This window comes from Vicia villosa, linkage group LG2 (assembly GCF_029867415.1).
Source record: "Vicia villosa cultivar HV-30 ecotype Madison, WI linkage group LG2, Vvil1.0, whole genome shotgun sequence".
In the NCBI taxonomy this organism is placed as follows: domain Eukaryota; kingdom Viridiplantae; phylum Streptophyta; class Magnoliopsida; order Fabales; family Fabaceae; genus Vicia; species Vicia villosa.
Window position 1 is genome coordinate 205,339,042 of NC_081181.1, and position 22,977 is coordinate 205,362,018.

At 33.8% G+C, this 22,977-nt stretch overlaps 1 long non-coding RNA gene across 1 annotated transcript; it reads left to right on the forward strand.

The window, feature by feature from the left end:
- Positions 1-482: 482 nt before the first annotated feature.
- On the forward strand, positions 483-6,648 carry LOC131653681 (uncharacterized). The gene is made up of 5 exons (XR_009299129.1): positions 483-1,185; positions 4,998-5,687; positions 5,778-5,898; positions 6,014-6,304; positions 6,382-6,648. It is a non-coding gene; the product is annotated as an uncharacterized LOC131653681 (long non-coding RNA).
- The last annotated feature ends 16,329 nt before the right edge of the window (positions 6,649-22,977 follow it).

The window sequence follows — 22,977 nt, forward strand, 5'->3', positions numbered from 1 at the left end:
ATAGTTGGTAAGAATTTGAGCATGAAAGGCACAAGAGCGAGAGGTCTCGGGATCGGATCCTTTTTCTACGTTTTTTTCCATTTTATTTGTTTCTACTTTCAATTTTAACTTTATTTTTGTTTTAAACTTATATTCAAAAATCATAAAAAAAAATTGTTTTTTTAATATTTAAATACTATTTCGTATTTATTAATTATTATTTACTAAAAAAATAATTTTTTCACTTTATCCACATTTTATTCATAAAAATATCCAAAAAAAACCATAAAATAAAAAATCTTGGAAAATTTTGTTCTCCTTTTCTTTTTCTAGGTGGTAATTTCTATTTAAAGAAAGAATCCATATAATTGATTAGAATAATCATAAATTTAGATCAAATAATATTTAATTTTGAATTTCTAATTATTTTAATTGATTATTGATTTTATTCATCTTTAGTCTTTTAACCTAGTTTACTAATCTTATAAATAGGACTAACAATTCCTAATCTTGAGGGACCGGCACTACGTACAGAATTTCCACCCAATTAACCCTACTGATCTTTCCTCCACTTACACAAACGAACCCTATTCTCCAGCCTTCCTCACGTTTCCCTTGTGTTTTCAAACCAGAATTTACTTTTCTTTTACACCATGTAATTTACCATTCAACCTCACCAATACCACCACCTAATACAACTATACAACAACCATAAACCTGTACAAACATTCCAAACCAATACAAACTTGTTTGACTCAAAACAAACAGAAACCTTTCATTTGACACCAATACATTCACACAACAACTTCAAATTCGTACCCGGAAATGACAACGATAACTAACACAACAACTATATTTCATTTTTTGTTTTTTTTTCCAGAGAAAAATGAGAAGGAGAACAGAGGAACACGTTCGACGCCAAATCCGTTCGGCACCCAAACGGAAGCAACACCGACGTTCTCGATTCGGATCCGATCAGGTTCAAGCTTCATAGCCACCAGCTGGAATACAACTCACAGCCGACGACGTCACCGCCCTCGTGGTCAACGATCATCCATCATCAAGATCCGGCCGCTCTTCCCTCCGATCCGGCACGGTTCACCACCGGAAAGCCAAGACGTCAACACGTTGGCACCACCGGCCAGCCGCGGAGATCTCCAACCACCGTCGAACAAGCCCCGTCGAGGAACTGCATCATTGTCGACGGTATCACTTTTCATATTTCCTCGTTTGTTATGTAATTGCTCTTTATAATAGTTGTTTTTTCAGATTTGGAAAAAAGCTGACTTTGGTATTGCTTTTGCTGTGAGAAATTATGGAAAACTAGTGTTTTTGTTGAAGGAGGGCAACGCATATAAGAGATAAATAAATGGAAAATTCTTATCTATCCACTAATTATGTAGAAGCGAAGGAGGAGTTAGGTGTCGTTGTCTTAAATGTGAATGTAGACCAATAATTAGTGACCCATAGCAAATAACATCTCATTTGCATAGGAAATAATTATGCAAAATATTGGGTTTGGACGTTTAACGGTGAAGAACTGCCTAGTAACGTACCAGAGACTAGCAACGCGCATGCTTCAAGTAGTCGGCCGCCTATGGAATATGAGGAAAACTTTAATCTGATTGGTGACATGGTTGAGGATGCTTTTGGTGTGAACGTGACCTATGATCAACCTGAAGATTTTGATGGGGAAAAGTTGCTGAATGAGGAAGCGCAGAAATTTTATCAGTTGTTGAATGAGATGAATACACCGTTGTTTGATGGATCGTCTGACTCAAAGTTATCAATGTGTGTGAGATTGTTGGCCGCCAAGTCAAATTGGAATGTTCCTGATCAGTGTTTGGAATTCTTCGTAAAAATGATGTTGGACTCAACTGCAATGAAAGACAACTTGCCTACAACATTTTATGAAGCAAAGAAGTTGGTGTCGAAGTTGGGCTTAAGAGTAAGAAAGATTGATTGTTGCATTAATGGTTGTATGTTGTTTTACGACAATGAGTTTGGTACTCAAGATGGATTGTTGGAGGAATGTAAGTTTTGTATGAGTCCAAGATATAAAGTTCGCAGTAGAGCCGTTAACACTAATCAAGACCGTGTAGCAGTAAAGTCCATATTTTATCTTCTGATAATACCAAGGTTAAAAAGAATGTTTGCTTCAATGCACAGTGCAAGTCAAATGACATGACATCACACAAATAAAACAAGTCCAGGCACTATGCAACATCCATCTGATGGCGAGGCATGGAAGCACTTTGATCGAATACATCCTGATTTTACCGCAGAAACTAGAAATGTCAGGCTTGGATTATGCTCAAATGGTTTTACTCCTTATGTTCAAGCGTCAGGAAGTATGTATTCTTGTTGGCCAGTTATTGTAACCCCTTACAACCTCCCTCCTGAGATGTGCATGACAAAACCATACATTTTTTTGACGTGCGTCATTCCAGGACCTTCGAGTCCAAAAGCAGGAATTGATGTGTATTTACAACCTTTAATTGATGATTTGAAGAGATTATGGATTGGAGAATGGACTTATGATGTATCCCGTAAATAAAACTTTACAATGCGAGCTTCCTTGATGTGGACCATCAACGACTTTCCAGCATATGACATGTTGTCTGGTTGGGTTACGCATGGAAAAATGAGTTGTCCGCATTGCATGGGATACAACAAAGGGTTCACGTTGGCTGAAGGTGGGAAAAGCTCGTGGTTTGACTGTCACCGCAGATTCCTACCACGAAATCACTCCTATAGAAGAAACATGACAAACTTTAAAAAAGATGTACGAGTGAAAGATTTACCTCCGCCTCGATTGCCACCATGGGCTATATGGGAACAAGTTGGTGAGCTACCGAAATTTACAGATACTAGCAAATCATGCCGAATTGAAGGAATCATGCCGAATTGAAGGATACGGAGTCACGCACAATTGGACAAAAAGAAGTATATTTTGGGACCTCCCGTATTGGAAAGATAACTTATTGCGCCATAATCTAGATGTTATGCATATTGAGAAGAATTTTTTTGATAATGTATTTAACACAGTGATGGATGTGAAAGGCAAAACAAAAGATAATGAGAAGGCTAGACAAGACATGGAACAATGGTGTAACAGAAGACAGTTCGATTTGAAGCCTCTACCGAATGGAAAGTTATTAAAACCAAAGGCTTGTTTCAGTCTGACTTTCCAAGAAGCTAAAGCTGTTTGTCGATGGTTAAAAGATTTGAGAATGTCCGATGGGTATTCATCGAATTTATTAAGGTGTGCTGACCCTAACACTAGGAAGTTGCATGGAATGAAAAGTCACGATTGTCACATTTTTATGGAACAATTGCTACCAATTGCATTTGGCTCGCTACCCAAACATGTTCTTGATCTACTAACTGAAATTAGTCAGTTTTTTAGAGATATTTGTGCGTCAACTTTAAAAGTGGAAGACATCATGAAGTTGGACCAAAACATTGCAATCATTCTTCGTAAGTTGGAACAAGTACTTCCGCCTGGTTTCTTTGACTCCATGGAACATTTACCTGTGCATCTTGCATATGAAGCTTTTCTTGGTGGACCAGTTCAATATAGGTGGATGTATCCGTTTGAAAGGTTCATGGGTGATTCAAAGCGATCAGTGAAGAATAAAGCAAGAGTTGAAGGTTCTATATGTGCACATTACTTGCATTGAGAAACATCACATTTTTGCAGTCATTATTTCAATCACTTGATGTTAACTCCTAGAACCATATAGAATCCGGTAAATGTCAACCAGAGGAGTCAATTCATCTTATCAGTATCCGGTCTTCCAGGTCGACCTTCTGGAAAGAAGAGTGTGCATTGGTTGACCCAGAAAGAAATGCAATCCGCACATGTCCATGTCTTGGTCAACTGCGTTGAAGTTAAACAATATCTTGAGTAAGTTTACCCAAATTTTTTTACCTTTGTTGACAATTTCTGTATACCAAACTTATTAAACTTATGGTGTATATTTTGTAGGGAATTTAACAATGCCTATTTTCATAGTACCAGTGTACAGTCAACATCCGACGTTATTCATGCTCAATTTCCCTTATGGTTCAAGCAAAGATTGTCTAGCGTGTTTCCACTAACTCCAGAAATACTCCATTTGAGAAACTTGGCAGAAGGCCCTATCCAAAGCGCAAATGATTGGCACACATACTTCGTGAACGGATATAAGTTTCACACTGAGGCATGAACCGAAGGGAAAAAACCATAAACAGTGGTGTATTTGTAAAAGGAGTTACAGATGGCGGTGAAGACGACTTTTATGGAGTTATTAAACATATCTACGAGTTGGTATACAATTACTTGGATTCAGAAAATAAAGCTGTCTTGTTTTATTGTGAATGGTATGATCCAAGTAGAGGCACAAAAATAGACAAGTCATACGGTACTGTTGAGATTCAAATGAACCGGAAATACAAAGAGTACAACCCTTTCATAATGTCAAATATTGTTAGGCAAGTTTATTATGTACCTTATCCTTCATTTGTAACACGTAAAAGAGGATGATGTGTTGTAATAAAAACAAAACCGCAAGGTCATATTGAAAATGGCGATCAAGTAGAAGATGTTGCCTATCAAGTTGATGATGTTGATCAAATTAATGAAGTGGTTGCAGCTGAATACATTACAAGTTTGTCTGATACAACCGTTGAGGGATATCAAGTTGATGCATCTATATTGTTGGTTGAAAATAATGTGGAGTAAGAGAATGATGAAAAGTTTGAATCCGATGACAATAATGAAGAGAATGACGAAGAGAATGATGTAGAGTTTGAATCCGATGACAATAATGAAGAGAATGACGAAGAGAATGATGAAGAGAATGATATGGATAACGAAGATGAAGAATAACTAAACATTGAATGTAATATCTATTAAATATCTATTTATGTGTTAATGAATATCTATTTATGTGTTAATGAATATCTATTAAATTTATTAATGAATATATTGATCTTAATGAATTTATTATCTTTGTTGATGAATAATAAAATAGGTAAAATGCTACCTAAGAGTAAAGATAGTGGTAAGAAGAAGTTCCAACGTCCGAGGATAGTAGTATGTGACGCGCCTCACTCGGCCGTGTGCCCCCCCCCCCTCAGAGTCATGTTGATCCTATGTCTTTAGCCAGTACTCAAGCTTTTACCCCATTACTCTCCTCCCACACATTCTCGTCTGGGGTACCTGCATCTTTCCTGTACTCAGGATCCAGTTTGCCTTTCCCATCGACTCAGATGCCGTCATCCTTCCAGCATACTGGTGTGCCCTCGTCCTTCCAGCAGGCAGGAGGACCTAGCTTTCCATTCGCACATACTGGTGTGCCCTCGCCCAACTTTCCATTCGCCCATACTGGCCTGCCTTCATCCTTCCAGCAGACTGGAGGATCTGGTTTTTCATATCCCATCCAGATGACTTCATCCTTCCAGCAGACGGGAGGATCCAGCAGTACACTTCTGACACAGGCTGGACGATCTCCTAGTCCACGTCCGACACAGGCTGGACGATCTCCCCGTCCACGTCCGACACAGGCTGGAGGCTCACGCACCCCACATCCCACACATGTACCGGCACGTGAGGTTTATGAGGCAGTTGATGAGATAGATAGAGCTGATCTTCGTGGGAGGGATGATCCCGATGAGATTCATGTCGTTGACGGTAGATATTGGATTTGGCCCGAAGGAAGCAAGTAAGTTTCCTATTTAAAAACTTTTATAGTATGTATACATTTTCATTTTTTGTATAAATTTATATTTAACATTTTCATTTTTTGTTTTAGTTTTGCGCCGAGTCGGACTGCTGATAGGACTGTTAATTATATAATTCAGCAGATGTATAAATCATCTTTTAAGAGCTATGGCGAGGTCAAAAATAAAAATTAATGGTTTAAAATGTTTAAGGTATTGTTATTTATTTAAGTTGTGCATTTAATTTATTTTTTTAGTTATGGTTATTTAAATGAAATTCTCATTATAATTACTTAACATTTTATTTTAATGTCATACAACATTGTAGGGGAAATGTGTGTGGGATTCGTTGAATGAAAAAATGATTCAGAAAGTTTTCAATACCAGATGCTCTAAAAGAATGTCTGATATGCTGCGGCGAGTAAGGGAGAATTATGAGCTTCACGGCATCCGTCCTAGCTGGATAGGCGAGGAGGTTTTTCAGGAGCTTGTTACATATTAGAGGACTCCAGAATTTCTGGCTAAATCAGAAACTTTTAAGAAGATGAGGGCATCTGAAAATGGGGGTTGTGTCAATACAGTTGGAAGTACTAGTACCGCGGAGCATGCCCGACGATTGGTAAAAATTTTAAAATTTTTAAGTTACATCTTTATTCATAATATATTTTACTAATTATTTTTAATTATATTATTTAGGCCAAGGAGTTGGGGAGAAAACCATTGATGCCTGAGTTGCTTTCGAGGACCTGGACAAGGAGATCGGGAGGTTTTGTCGACCATGTCGCTGTAGAGCGTTTTTTTGTAGTGTAGTAAACAAAAACAATAAAATAACATATTAAAAACAACATAGCTGATAAATTATTATTTGAGATTTTTTAGAATGTATAAAAATATTTTTAAATAGTTGTGTCAGTAGTTATGTTAATAGCACAACCCATATTTTATTAAATATATATATATTTATATTTTTTAGTCAAGTACATATTTATTCAAAAAAATATACACATATCATAAAATTAAATAGTATAGATAAGGGCGATTTGGCATTTTTTTTTTATGTAATTTGTTTGCTAAAATTTATATAGAGATAGAGATATATAAATTGGCTAAAATTTATATAGAGATAGAGATATATAAATTGACGCGTCACCATATCATTTTCAATTCTCTTTCTCTCAAATCAACTTACAATACGCGCATTCTCATTCTTATTCTCTATTTTTTTCATAACTTAATCTATTTATTTATAATTAATTCTAATAAATTATAATTAAGTTCTTGAAGACCAGATGAAATTGTTTTTTTTTTCTTCTTTTATTATTCATTGTGTGACTCTTGGTTATTTTGTGGGTATTATGTAGCTCACGTGCCATATTTTGTACCATTATGTTATTTTGGAACATGAGAACTTATGTATGAATCAATACCAAATAACTTTTAATATGATATATTTCTCTAGACACATATTATATGTGGGTCTGCATTTTAGATTTGTGTTAATGAGGCTGGCCACATGCATTGTAAGAAAGAAAAAAAAGAAAAAGAGAAATTACTAAACAGCTCATCAAATATTTGTTTTCAATTTATTGTTTGTTTTGTTGTTTTAAGTGAAGTGATGTTTAAACTTTTAGCAACGTTTCCTATACCCAAGCATGGCCAAACCACCTTTTGTTATAACCATATGAATTCTCTGTCCATTTCATTAAAACCATAACAAACAATCTCTAAATTAAAATGGATACTTTGCCATATTTAATTTTTTTTATTGATCCTCGTATCACTATGGGGAACAAAAAATGAAGATTTCACATGTGGAACAACAACAAGCGAAGGTTTGGACTTCCAATTTGGTTCTCGTTTTCATTAAACTAATCAAATCAATTGTAGCAATAATACTACCACCACCTTTGGTGAAGTGAATGTTACTCATTCTTCCAACTTTTGAAACCTTTATTGTGAAACATACCTCCAAACAGTTTGGGTAACGATCCCAAAAAGTGTCTTCCCAAACGTTTAATATTTGACTATCAAGATTTAATTTTAAACCTTAAAGATTCACCGTTTCGGTTAAGTGATTATTACACTTTTGTTAATGTTTGATTCCTAAAATGTCCATTGAATTCAATTGTTTCATATATGGTTCTGCCCATGAGTTGTTTGAACTATAATTATTCGATGGTGGCTGTGAGGTTTGATCCTCCGTTTGATACTCCATGGCCATCTTTGTGTTAATTTATTATGTCTATTATGATACTAGTTAAAGATACAAATTAGGGAAGCTACTTTTGCAGATGTCCAAAAGGACTTAGGTCACTAAAGTCAGGCTCAAAAGAATCGGGATTCTGCAGAGTGAGCTTTGTAGCTTTTGCAATGATGCCCCTGAAGATTTTAACCATCTCTTAATTGAGTGTAGAATCTGCTCTGCTGTCTGGAAGAATGTGCTTCAATGGCTCCAAGTGAGGCATATACCTTGTAACTGGCTGGAGGAAATCACATGGCTAACTAGTAATACGCGTGGGAAGGGTTTTATGCAGAACATGCTTAAGCTCTCAATAGCTGAAACTGTTTATGGTTTGTGGATATACAGAAATACCAATATTTTTGATAGAGATAATGTTGATAATACTGATAGTGTTGCTAGGAAAATTGTTGATATGATAATTCAAAGAGGGTGGATGAAACCCAAACATAGGGACAAACTTGCTTTGCTCATGTTATAGTTGTTTTAGGTAAGGCAGGATCTTCTTGATCGCCTGGTTGTATTTGTTTTTTGAAATATATTATATACTCTTTTATTTCAAAAAAAAAAAGGACTTAGGGAGATGGAACGGTCATAAAACTACGAATTCGAAGTGTTTATGCATAATGGGCATTGAAGAAAAGAAATATCATAAAACTTAAACTACATTTCTTTGAACAAAATGGAAATTTGGTTTGCTGTTGCCTTCATCATGCCCAAACCCTATACAAACTCTTATCACCCTATGAAGCTCCAACACGGAAATTAGAAGGCGTATCTCTGCACCAGACACGTATTAGACACCGAGACACGTACAACACGTATTACACACATTGTTGAAGTGTCTAACGGAAAAAATAAATTGAAGTGCAATGGACACATATACGACAAACTATTTCAAATGTCGGACACACAGACCTCTCAAATTCTCATAATTAAAAAAAGTAACATTTTTCATCTTTCATATTCCACTTCCCCACTATCAAAACAACTCGTATTCTTTGTTTTTTTATCTTCTCTTTTTGTTTTAATCTTCTTTATTTATTTTCATCTTCGCCGCACGCCAATATTCCAACATAGTCACTGTTGGTATTTCACTATTTCTCTTCTGATACTTATTATTTTTCTTTCTTTATTATTTATCTCTATTTCTATTTTCCGTTGTTAATTACATATGTAATGACACTTCACTCATGTTATTATTTGTAAATTGTCGTTGTTTTGTTGTTTATGTTTCATGTTAATTACAAATATTACTACATGTGTTAATTAGATATGATATGTCTCTGTTTTACTCATATTATATGTTAATTACATATAACATAAAACTTATTTTTGGATGATACCGATTCTTTTAATGTGGAGTGACTATGATAGGATTTGTATAATTTTATTTTAGATAACTTTCCTTATTTAAAAGTACTCAATTTAAGTTTTTTTTAGTTGATGGAAAGTACTAAGCTCAAATAAACATTTGTTTTGATTCTCATTTTAGACTCTTCATAAATAATGCTCATAAATTGTATTATTTTATTAATATATTAAATATATAACCATATGCATATCCTATATTTTTTACATTAACAATGTCCTTGCGTCCGTATTTGTGATGTGTCCCCTGTCCGTGTCTGAATCCGAGCTTCGTAACTATCACCTATAACATCCAAAACAAAATAGAAATATTATTTAGTAATCCTACCAAAACTATTGGAACAAATCAATGTTGAAATACTCGTGGTGCCAACAGATGGTTTCTCCTTGGTTGCTTGCTGAATATAAAGAAAAATGTAATGCAAAAAAAGGTATTCGATGAAAATTCACAAAGAAATTTGATGCATATTAAAAAAATAAAAAAAATTTGGTTTTGTGACAAATTTAGAGACCTAAAAGAGAACATTAAAAGTTAACGTTTTCGTTGGCGTAGACGATCCAGTTGGCATATCCATATGACATCCATATCAGCTACACGTAGTCTATTTCGTTGTGTTTGATTAACAAATTAGACGGAAGTGACTAACATACATGATACGTTTTATAAAAAGTTGACGGACTAAAAAGATCTTTTTAAAAGTTAAGAGAATAAACTTGATCTTGACTTAACGATAATAGACGAAAAAAATTATTTACTTTAAATTAATATAAGTTGATTTAATTTTAAATAAAATTAATTTTTTAATCAAATTTTATTTTCTTGCTAGAGATTACATGTATATTATTGAGAAGTATGTTTGACATGTGAAAATCTTAATAAAAGTAGCTTTCAAACAATCCATTATTAATTGGAAAAGCTAATGCCTATCTCTCCCTCCGTAATTCTCCCATCTTAATTGGAAGAGTTAATCAATCAAATTAAGAGTTAAATTTTAACGAAAATAATAATTATTAATGAATTTAAATCACAAGTCATTTTCTTAATTTTAATAATATATTTAAGTTAATCTTATAATTAGGAATCAAAATAGTTTTATTAAAATAACTTGTTTGAAAAAAGAAAATGGTGATTTGGAGGTTAGGAGGTTGACGGAGTTTAACTTAGGGCCCGTTTGTTTTGGCTTTTTTTAAAAATGATTTTTATAGTGTTACAAAATTTAGTGAAAAAATTTTTTACAAAGAAACTTTTATAAAAAGTTCAAATGAAAATTTTGTTTGAATAGTTATTCTTAAAATGTGATTTTAGGTATTTCATCTATTTATGGGTAAAAAATTTGGATATCAAAATTTCAAAAAATCACTTAATTTTGAAGCTATTTTAAATAGATTTTCATAAAAATCATTTTTAAAATACAACTTTTTGAAAAAATTGCGATTTTGACAAAGTTTTGATCTTCAATAATCTATGTTTATGTTCTAGGATGTCAAAATTAGTGTTTCATTTTAGAAAAAACGAATATAAAAAAACTTGTAATATTTTGAAAAACGGTTTTGGAAAATCTATTTTCAAAATTACAAAAAAAAATTCATTTTTTTAAAGCTGAAACAAACAGGCTCTTAGCCTTACTTGAAAAATGGTGTTGGAGGATTTTTAAATGAAATAGAAAATCTTTAGTATAGAGTATTGAGTGATCGGTATGGTGAAGAAGGAAAGCGTTTATGTTTTGGTAGAGGAATTTGAAAAACATAAGAGAAGGCGTCGATTTGGTTAATGAAGGATAGTTGTTCATCATTGATCAGAAAATAGGAGATGAGATTTCTTCTTTGTTTTGGAAAGATCTTTGGTTTGATGGTATTCCTTAATTTGAAGGTAAGATTTACTAGGTTGTTTGATTTAGCAGGGATTAAGATGACATCAGTCGAAGAGATGAACGAGTTGGGAGTGGGGGAGAATGGTGTGGCGTGGAAGTGGCATATGAGGTTGCTTGTGTGGGAGGATGAGTTAGTTAGAGAGTGTATTGAGCGATTGACCTCAATTATTTTACAGGTGTATGTAAAAGACAGTGTCTCTTAAGGTTTCTATTTTTGTATGACAGTTGTTTTTTAATCATATTCCGATGAAGGACAATTTGACTAGGTGGCATATTCATGCTACGAACAATCAAAGATGTGTGGGAGAATTGTGGCGTGGATGAAGACAAAGATCATTTGTTTGTCAAATGTGATTTTTTTGGGTTAGATTGTGGCCTATTTTTTCAAATTGGCTAGGTTTCTCAACGAGTCAATTGCTTTTTAGTATTATTTGCCTCTTTATGATTTGAGTTATTTGGAAAGAACAAAACATCTGTACTTTACAGAATAAAGAGGAACATTTGCACATGTATCAGAAAGGGTAAAACTTCAATAATATTGGTGGTTAAAGTCGAAATTTGTTACTTTTGATTTTTGCTTACCAGGTTTGAAGGCTAAATCATTTATGTTATGTATTGTAGCCTGCTTTGTGTTGTTTTATTTTTAAAATTTTGTGTTGTAATTTTGATTTTTTTTGTCTTTTTTTATACATCTTATATTATATTAGAATGACTTATTTTATTTATTTTGGCTTTTTCAAAAAATAAAACATATGATCGTATACATTTATTACTATTAAAATAAAGCTTAATAAAAGAAGCCAACTAAACAATTTTAAAAGAAGCCAACCACTACCAAAATCTCCTAGAAATCTGGTTTTCTTATTTCTGGGACCCACCACAGCTCTATCTTTTTTTTCTTATGCAGTTTACTTCTATTTCTTTTTTAAATGCACACTTGCTATTTTTATTAACGATTAAAAAATTTATTTATCACACTCACGCAAAGCATATGGCATGACCCACTTATATTAAATTATACACTATTTCTACGGCCTTTTTTAAAATTTTTGTTTTTATTATTTAATTGTGTGGGGCTATTTAGGAATGACTCATCCAATAATTACAAAAATATCATTATTGATGGAGGTATCTAGAAGTTGTATTTCATATATTTTTTTTCAATTAGACCCATATCTTTTTGGCTAAATTACAGTTTTGGTCCCTCTGTTTTGGGTTTTCCACGATTTTAGTATCTCTATTTTCTTTTTAAACAGTTTTGGTCCCCCATCTCAATTTTGATGCAACTGTTCATGTACGGACATGTACTGTTCATAAATATAAATATTCAATAATATGTATAAATTTGACTTTAGGGGCTAAAAAGTTAGTATTTTGAAATGACAAGGTTGTTTTTCAAAAAAAAAAATTTACGGGAGGTAAACCAGAAATGACCTATATAGCAGGGGGTAAAATGGTAATAACCCAAAATTTAAATAGACTTGAAATTACGGAGGTTTTAAACCCCTTTAATCAAACCCACCCAAAAAAAAAAAAGAAAAATATTGGTTTTGAGCCTTTCTCAAACGCTTTGCGAGCAAGTTTTGCAACAAGATTATATCGCCCGAATTCAGCAATGGCATCCAATACCAATGTTGCACAATATGATTGAAAGGATTTAAAATTAATATATTTGAATGCTGAAAAAGACGTGAAAAATCTTGGATCTATCATATTATTACTTAATGACAGAAGCATCCAGTAAAGAGTGATAACGCCTCTGGTGGTTCCGAATAAAGAAATATACAATGGAGAAGATTTGTCTGAGAATTATTCCCATGCTAAATTTTTTTTTGTCATCAAATCCCATACTGAGGATGATGTTCATAAGTAAGAGCATAAAACAAAATGTTTGGGCAAGCACTCTCAACGGCAACAGAAGCTGGATGCAACATATCAAGAAGCCAAGGAAAAGCCTGGTGGTAGTCTCATATTTTTGTTATTTTCTATAAGCATCGTATGCATCATTCTCTTTGTAAACTCCCAGATTATATGTTATTTTTATTAAACGGCTTGTTTTCCTTATTTCATACAAACCAGGAGCGAATCATAAAAAAAACTCTTATTTTAATCTCTTATAGTTTATTTTCATATCTTTATTAAATTCATGTTTATTTAATTAAATCAACTAAAGTAGTAGTTAGTCGTGTAAAAACATCATATATAAGATATAAAGTGTAGGTACTAATCTGTAATATTTACTTGTTTATTTTTAAAGAGTGAATTTTATCTACTAGATTATTTGACAAAAAATCCACATTTCTTAAATAATTCCTTTATCAAACACACAAAGCTCATGGCATGACCCACCTACTAAATCATACACTATTTCCTTTTCTTTTTTTCTCATTATTTAATTGGTGTGGTGTGGGTCTATTTAGAAATGACTCATCCAATAATTACCAAAATACAATTATTTATGGATGGTATCTAGAAGTTGTATTTTATATTTCTCCAATTAGACCAACATGTTTCTAATCTTGGTAAGAAAAGGATCAAAAGTTAAAGTTAATTAAATTTAACATTTCAATTAACTTGACACGTCAAATTTATCATACAATCTTATAAATAACAATATATATTAAAATATATAAAAAAATTATTAAAAGAATTAGACTAAAATCTAAAGAATAAAAAAAACTATCTAGTTAAAAAACCTTATAAAACTTATTATTATTGAGATCAAACCGATAAAATAAATTAGTGTCGGTGTGTAGAAAACACTTGACACGGTGAATTTATATTTATACACTTCAAAATATATCTTTATGCTTACCAATAAGGTGAATTTAGATTTTATGCTTAGCCAAATGATAAATTTAATGGGGTAGTTGATATAGCCACGCCTTCTAATTTTTTTAGTCTTTAGAAAATGAACTCAATTCTCATTAAAAGTCGTGTACTTTTAGGCTAAATTGAGAATCATAACTCATTGAATGTCTTTTATAGATCTAACTTCAAATCCTATTTCTGCTCTATGAAAGAAAACTTTATGCCAAGAAATTGTCACAAGTTTTTTCTTCTCAAAATAACCGACTTAGATGAAATTTTTTATCCACGTATCCACAGGTTTGAGTAGAGAGGTATCCAATTGGGTTTCTTGGACAATTGTGTGTAAATTAAAATCTGATGGGGTTTAGTGCTTAAGCAATGTGACTCCTTCAACGTGGCTCTACTCAGTAAATCGACGTGGAAGCTCTCGATCATTCATTTATGTTTTCCCAATTGCATCTCGTGTGTGGATAATCACGCTGAATTGTACTGGTATTAGTCATATGCCGCTTCAAGAGGATGTTCAGTCTCATTTGATTACATTCGATAACTGCATGATAGGAAAGATAAAGAAAAGTTTTTGTCTCCTTCTTTGATTGTTTATCGTCTGGTTCATTAATTTGATTAGAAATGAACATAACAACAAATAATATTTTTTATGATGAAACTTTCGTAAAAAAAAAAATTAAAATAATATGCCAAGGCGCGTTATGTTTTATTTTTTTATAAAAATAAAAACATCATATCCTCTCGGTTTTTAATAAAACCGAGGAAAAAATAAATCAGAATAAACTTCGAATCCCAACTATTGCAGTTTATTTTTATATTTGTTTATAGCCGAACACTAAAGGATACATCCCTTCGATTTCTTTAAAAATCGAAGGATAACATAATGAGATTTTACTATAAAATCACTCGTTACACAAATTTTACCCTAGTCTTAACTTATATGTTGCCGCCTCAAACTAGTACCCATCATTATTTGGGATGGATTGCAAGACAAAAAATCTTCAATGCTCTTCTATCCTTGATCAAAATATTTTTCCGCCATTGTAATCTATCTCACTTTGATGTTGTATTTTTGGAACAACTCTCTGTTAAAGAATGTTAGAAAAGTTCCCTACGGTAGATTGCAAGTGAAAAAAATTATTCATACTTCCAGGTTAAACAAAGAAGGTTGTTCAACCTTTGATAAGATATATACAACAAAATTTAGAATTGTAGTGATAATGATGACTATGAATTTTTTTAATATTGTGTGTAAAGAATATAAGGATTAAAAAATAGATATTATTCACCTCGGTTTTATTATAAATCTGAGAGGCTTAGTTATTTTATTTTAAATAAAAAATATGTTTCCCTTCAGTTTTTTTAGAACCGAGAGAATATGTTACACAACCACAATAACAAATCTCTTTTCTACATTCTTAAAGGAACAACGCCCAAAATATTGTCAAGACATCAATCCACAACAAACTATATACATCCACGACCATATATCTTTTTTGTGAAAGTATTTGCCTTGATAATATTTACTCAAGATAATGAAAATTTAATTTGGAACTTAAAAAAGCTTAGAAAAGTTCCTAGTGAAGGATTACAAGAGCAACAACTACTATGATAACACTGTATTTATTGTAATAATGAAATTTAATATTCTGTATAAATAATGTAATGTTAAAAAAAAAAAAGCTTATACACCTTTTACCTTGGTTTATGTAAAAAATCGATGGTATTATTTAGGCGTGATAATTGAGAATTTTGATCATCGTCCTTAAACAAATATGTGTCGTCCATTTCATCAGTATCAACGCTCAAGACACATTCATTAGTGATCTGTGTGAAATCTAACAGACATCTATTAAAAGCATTCTGAATATCAATAATTGTGAATGAAACATATAACATGAAAACTTTGAAGTGTAAAAAACTCTGTAAAGTTCTCTTCGATGGATTGCAAGAGCAGAAAATAAATTGTGTTTAAGGTTTTTCTTCTTCAATAATTAATTTTTTACGGTGCTCTTTATTAATCATATATTCATTCATTTAACTAACCATTTTCTTGTTTTAAATGAGAAACAAATTAATGCGAAATAAATATGAAATTATTGCATCCAACATTTTATCTTCTCTGACATTTCAATGAAACAAGGATCCAACACCTGATTTTCGCCAATAGTGATGACGATGAATCGGATTCAAAATTTATTATAAATATATTTACAACAATATTTTGTGTATACAATGTAATATTATGGGTAAACAATTAATTTATAAATATTTTGTAGTTTGTAATGAATTAAAATAAATATCAATCTTATCCCTCGGTTTTATTGATTAACTTAGAAGTTTGATGTGCTAGTTTTGAAAATATTAAAAGTTTAGAAATTGAGGTTTGAACCCATGTGCATAAGTATTTTTCCTTTAAAAATTAAGAAGTAAAGTTGATACTTTTCATGACACCATTTGCTATCTCACTTCTGCCAATATTAAATGTATTTCGCGTCCGAAATAAAATGTATAATTTCTTGTAATAGCGGAGATTTTTGTCAAAAGTGGACATAAAAGGTGAATCTGATATTGTAATGTTAACTAAGATTCTTGCTTGAAAATGAATTGGCGCTAAGCTTTTTGGAGCCTATTGATTTCGATTTAGAGGATTGGTACCGAAACCAATATTTTAAAACCCGAACCGATGATTAATCCGGTAAAGCTATTGGATCACTGGGTTACAGGTCGGATCAGTGGGTCACTGGTCAGACCGCATGGCTTTTGACCCGATTTCTATAAAAATAAACAAAACAAAAAATATCATTACATAATATTTGTAATTATAACTTTTTAAAAATAAAATATCTTATGCAACAATATAATAATATAGAAAATTATAAATTCAAATAATTTAGAATAAACAACAAAATTGACATCATCATGATTCATTCTTGTATTTATAAATTCTAATAATTTGAAGTCACAAATATTATTTATATAATGACAATAAAAAAAATAGTATATCATGATTCACATGCCTACTGTAAAATATATAAATAATATGATAGGCTATATATTTAATTATTTAAAGAAAAAATCTATACAGAGCAAAATGACAAACAATATAGTAATAAACAATAAAAACTTTGCTTTTCTAACATAGTTTTAAAACCTAATTTCAACCTTCATACAAAGCTTCGTTACGGCAATACATAGTGTTTTCAACAAATGATATATAAGTTAATTCATACAACTTCTATCTCTATTTGTTAAATTAAAAAACCCAAATTTGCATAAAATAATCAAATTTAATCATTTATTTGCTATATCAATTAATCAATAAAATGAGACAATCATATTTATATTGAAAAAATTCAATGCAAATCAGACGAAATAAAAAAGAAATAACTTGTTCTTGATGTTTTGATGAAGTTTTGATAGCAAAGAAGAAATATCAAATAACAGCAGCAAGTGAGAGTGTTGATGGTGACGCCATGAATCCATGGTGAAAGCAATGAAGGTAGTGAAGTGCAACAGCAACAACAAGTTGGGGAAGAAACGCATAACAGAATTCTGTTATGGATAATATTCATATTCTTCTTCTTAGATTTTCCATATGTTACAATTGGTTTATATATCTTATCTACAAATGATGACGTGGCAAATATGTACATAAGCTACTCTACAATACAACTAATATGTACAAATACAAAGAGTGAGGTATACTATACTAACAGCCCCCCTCAAGTTGGACTTTGGAGAGTGCAAAGGCCTAACTTGAGCAAAGAGTGTCTTAGAGCTGGAGAATGCAGAGGCTTGGTTAACATGTCTGCAAGTTGGTCACGAGTGGAAATAGGTAGCAAACGAATAAGTTTGGATTGAAGACGCTCTCGAACAACATGACAGTCCAACTCAATATGTTTGCTTCTTTCGTGAAATGTTGGATTATGAGCCAGATAGACGGCTGACTTGCTATCACAGAAGACATTAGCTGGCTGATGAAATTCGACAGTTAGGTCCTTAAAGAGATACTGCAGCCATTGGATTTCACAAGTAAGGGATGCCAAAGCCCTATATTCAGCCTCAGTAGATGATCTAGAAACTGTATGCTGTTTCTTTGATTTCCAGCATAGAAGTGAAGAACCTAAGAGCACACAATAGCCAGTAATTGACTTTCTAGTGTCAGGGCATCTTGCCCAGTCAGAGTCAGAAAATCCAAGCAACTTCAGTTCACTTGAAGCAGAGAAAAGAATCCCAGTGGTGGGAACAGACTTCAAGTACCTGAGAACACGAATGGCAGCTTGAAAATGTGGTTGTCTCGGCTGTGACATGAACTGACTAAGATGTTGTACTGCATAAGAAATGTCAGGCCTAGAATTTGTCAAGTAGATAAGTCTACCAATCAGTCTCCTAAAGGAAGAAGGATCTTCCAGCAAATCACCTTCATGAACTGACAATTTCAGAGTGGGATCAAATGGAACTGCTGAAGGTTTAGCTGCCAATACTCTAGCATCTTGTAACAATTCAAGAGTGTATTTTCTTTGGTTTAAGAAAATGCCTTCAGTAGACCTGGCAATTTCCAAACCCAAAAAATACCTGAGCTGGCCAAGATCCTTTATTTGGAACTGATTATGTAATAAAGACTTAACTTGTTTGATCTCAGTCAATGAGTTACCTGCCAGCACAACATCATCAACATATACAAGGAGTGCAGTAAAATGAGCGGAATCAGTTTTAACATATAGTGAATAGTCTGCCTGGGATTGTCTATAGCCAAGAGAGATCAAGAAATGAGATAACTTTGAATACCACTGTCTGCTGGCCTGTTTTAGGCCATATAATGACTTTTGCAATTTGCAGACTTTGGAGGAGTCATAACCAGATAATCCAGGAGGAAGATGCATATAAACTTCTTCATTTAAATCCCCATGTAGGAAAGCATTGTTGACATCTAACTGTTCTAAATACCAACCTTTGATGGCTGCAATGGATAATAATACTCTAACAGTAGTGAGCTTAGCCACAGGGGAAAATGTATCAAAGTAATCAATGCCTTCTAGCTGAGTGTAGCCTTTGGCTACTAGTCTGGCCTTATATCTCTCAATAGACCCATCAGCTTTATGTTTGACTTTGTAAACCCAACGACAGCCAATAGGTATCTTACCAGGTGGCAAATCCACAACAGTCCATGTCTGATTTTCTGCAAGAGCCTTAAGTTCCATATCCATAGCTTTAATCCAACAGTCATGTTGTATGGCTTGTTTATATGTGGTTGGTTCAGTTGTGGAAGATATAGCACAACAAAAAGTTTTATATGGCAAGGAACATTTATCATATGAGAGAAAAGATGATAAAGGATATGGGACATTAGGGGAATATAAATGAGAAGGAGGATTGGAATGTTTGGCAAGATAACAATGATATTCTGATAAGTAACTTGGAGGGTTTGAAACTCTAGTGGAATGTCTAATGGTAGGAATGAGGCTATTTTCTTGAGATGTAATATGAGGGTTAACTGGACTATTATGAATAGAATAAGGAGAATTGATGGGACTAGTGTTATCAGAAGAGCTAGGTTCAGAGGTCTGAAAATGACCCGAGGGCACAAGAGAAGTTAAAGGACTGACTGGATGTGCAGGGGTGACTGGCTGGGAGGGCAGAATAGATGCTCTCTCTGTCACTGAGTTGTCACTATCAGAGGGAGCAGGATTATTAAAAGAAAGCTGTGGAGCTGAGTTGTCATTTTCACTAATGCTAGGACTATGGCTAGTAGGCTGTGGTTGGTGTAGGCTATGGGAGGAAGTGGTGTCATCAAAAAACTGAGACATGTCAGTAGAATTGGGATTTTGATGTGGTAAAATATGATCTTCATATGTAGGAAAACGATTGAAATTAGGGGGGGAGGGAGATTTGGCAGAAGAAGATGTGACAGAATTAAAGGGATAAACATTTTCATAAAATATCACATGTCTTGAAACAAATATATTGTTGGATTGTAGATCATATAAGATATAGCCTTTAGTACCATCCTTAAAGCCTAAAAACACAGTTTTTCTAGCTTTTTGATCAAATTTTGTTTTGTGAGTGAGGTTAGACACAGCATAGCTCAAGCAACCAAAGACTTTAAGATGAATAAGAGTGGGCGGTTGTTGGTGTAACATCTCATAAGGGCTTTTGAGGTTGAGTAAAGGAGAGGGAAGTCTATTTATGAGGTGGACAGCATGTTGTATGCAGAAGTTCCACATGTTAAGAGGAATTTTTGAATGGAAATACAAGGATCTAGCAACATTTAGTATGTGCTGGTGCTTCCTTTCAACCACCCCATTCTGTTGGGGTGTATATGGACAAGACTTTTGATGTACTATGCCTTTGGATAAAAAAAATGTAGATAATGAAAGAAATTCTGTTCCATTATCAGACCTAAAACATTTTAAGGTTGTGTTGAACTGATTTTCAAGGTAGGCTATGAATTGAATTATACTTTGCTTTGTTTGGTCCTTGGTTTTTAAGAAAATGACCCAAGTAAACCTACTATGGTCATCCACAAGAGTTAGAAAGTATCTATGGCCTAACATTGAAATGGTGGAGAAGGGCCCCCATAAATCAGCATGTAACAACTCAAAAGGAGAATTACTTATGGTATTACTGTGAGGAAATGAAAGTTTTCTTTGTCTACTAAAATGACATGGATCACATGGAAATTTATTGCTATACTTTGAAGGAATAAAAGGAAACATTTTTGATACATTTTGTAATCCTATAGAAGAAATATGTCCTAATCTTAAATGCCAAAGTAAAGAAGGGTCTTGTATGGAAGCATTACAAGCATGGCTAAGATGAGAAGATTCAAGCACATATAGACCTCTGTGTAGTTTAGCTGAACCAATCGTTTCCTTGGAATGGTTCTGCAGAATTGTACATGAGTTATTAGTGAAATGTACAATACAGTCATTAGTTTGAACAAGTTTGGCAATAGAGATTAGATTGACATGGAAACTAGGAATGTATAAGACATTATGTAAAACTAGGGCAGAAGATATGGGAACAGTTCCAGAGATAGATGCAATAACATGTGATCCATTAGGTAGGTTAACATGAATAGGAACAATGGTTTTGTGTGAAGTGAAATTAGCAAGATCAAAGGATATGTGATCAGTGGCACCAGTATCAAAAATCCACAGAGATTTGTTCTTACCAGTTTCATGAGTGGAATGAGTGTTTAAGGCAAAGGGTGAAGTAGATACTGAATTGGCTTTGACACTAGGATTTGACTGTTGAATTAACTCCAGGATACTTTGATACTGCTCTTGAGTAAAACCAAAGTTGGATTGAGTGGATTGCTGCCCAGAAGATGCCTGACCTGTTTCAACAGATGCTACAGACTGAGAGGAAACATGAGAATTGGGAAATTTTCCCTTACCTTTGAAGCCAGTTGGATAACCATGTTTGAGAAAACATGTCTCAACTGTGTGGTTGGTTCTCCCACAGTGAGTGCAGACTCTATTGTGACCTTTATTTCCTCCATAACCATTGCTTTTGCCTTTGTAGGAATTGCTGCCAGCCTTGGGATGATTGCTACCTGATGCTGCATTCAAGTGGAGAGCTACTGACTCATCAGTTCCAGTACTGGCAGAAATGGTGGATTGAGAGCTATTGAGTTCTCGTTCCTGTTGAATTATCAGGGCAAAGGCTTGATCAATACTAGGTAAAGGTTGCATCATCATGATCTGAGTCTTGGCCTGTGAGAATTTCTCACTCAAACCTTTCAGAAATCTGATCACATAGTCTTGATCCCTATACATTCTAACAGAACCAAGGGCACCACATGAACAAGGAATAGCACATGAACATGTAGTGATTGGTCGATATGCTTCAAGTTCGTCCCACATGACCTTCATTTGAGTGAAATAGTTGGAAACATCAAGGTTTCCTTGGCGGAATTTGTACAAGTCTTCTTGTATATCAGAAATACGAAATATGTCACCTTGTGAAAATCTAGTTTGTAGATTTCTCCACACATCAACGGCTGTCTCAATCCAAAGAACAGATTTGACTATGGACTCAGAGATAGAGCGGTGAATCCATGCCAATACCATTGTGTTGCAACGAACCCAAGGAGCATAGAGAACATCCGATACAGGGGGCTTTGGGAGTGTACCATCAATAAATCTTTCCTTGTTCTTTGAGATCAATGCAATGTGCATTGATCGAGCCCATGTATGATAGTTCTTATCATCCAGAAGAGGAGTGACCAGAACAAGAGACGGATTCTCGTTGGGATGCAAGTAGTAAGGATTGGAGGAATTGGTGGAAAAATCCGTGAAACTCTGGTATGCCATCAAAAGAAAGAAAACACAACAATGGTGGAAACAAGATATCCGATTCACAAAAGAAAGAAGTTTGCAGAGAAACGCAGAGAGCGTAGACGATCGAGAAAGATCCGATTTACAAAGTAAGGAAGATTGCAGAGGAACGCAGAGAGCGTAATTGATCGAGAAGAGAATGGAATAACGATTCGATCGAAAACATTAAAATCCAAGAATCGATTGCAAAGAAAGAAAATTAAGAATCGAAGCAAGCGAAGAGGATTAAAAGCAATCAAGAAGGAAATCGGAAGAAACCTGAGAAAACGATGGCTACCAGAGCTTGTTAAGCTCTGATACCATGTTAAGAAGTGTGGTTGGGCCTAACTCATCCCTACAAAACCGGCTTATAGGGTGAGGATTGCCCCCACTTATAAGGACATGTTTAGGCCATATATTGTCCGATGTGGGACTCTTAACACACCCCCTCACGCCCAGGACTAGACAACTGGAGCGTGGAAATAAATGGTGGGTGGCCCAATAGCGGAAACCATAGAAGGTGGCCCACCGGATCTTAAACCAGGCTCTGATACCATGTTGATGGTGACGCCATGAATCCATGGTGAAAGCAATGAAGGTAGTGAAGTGCAACAGCAACAACAAGTTGGGGAAGAAACGCATAACAGAATTCTGTTATGGATAATAT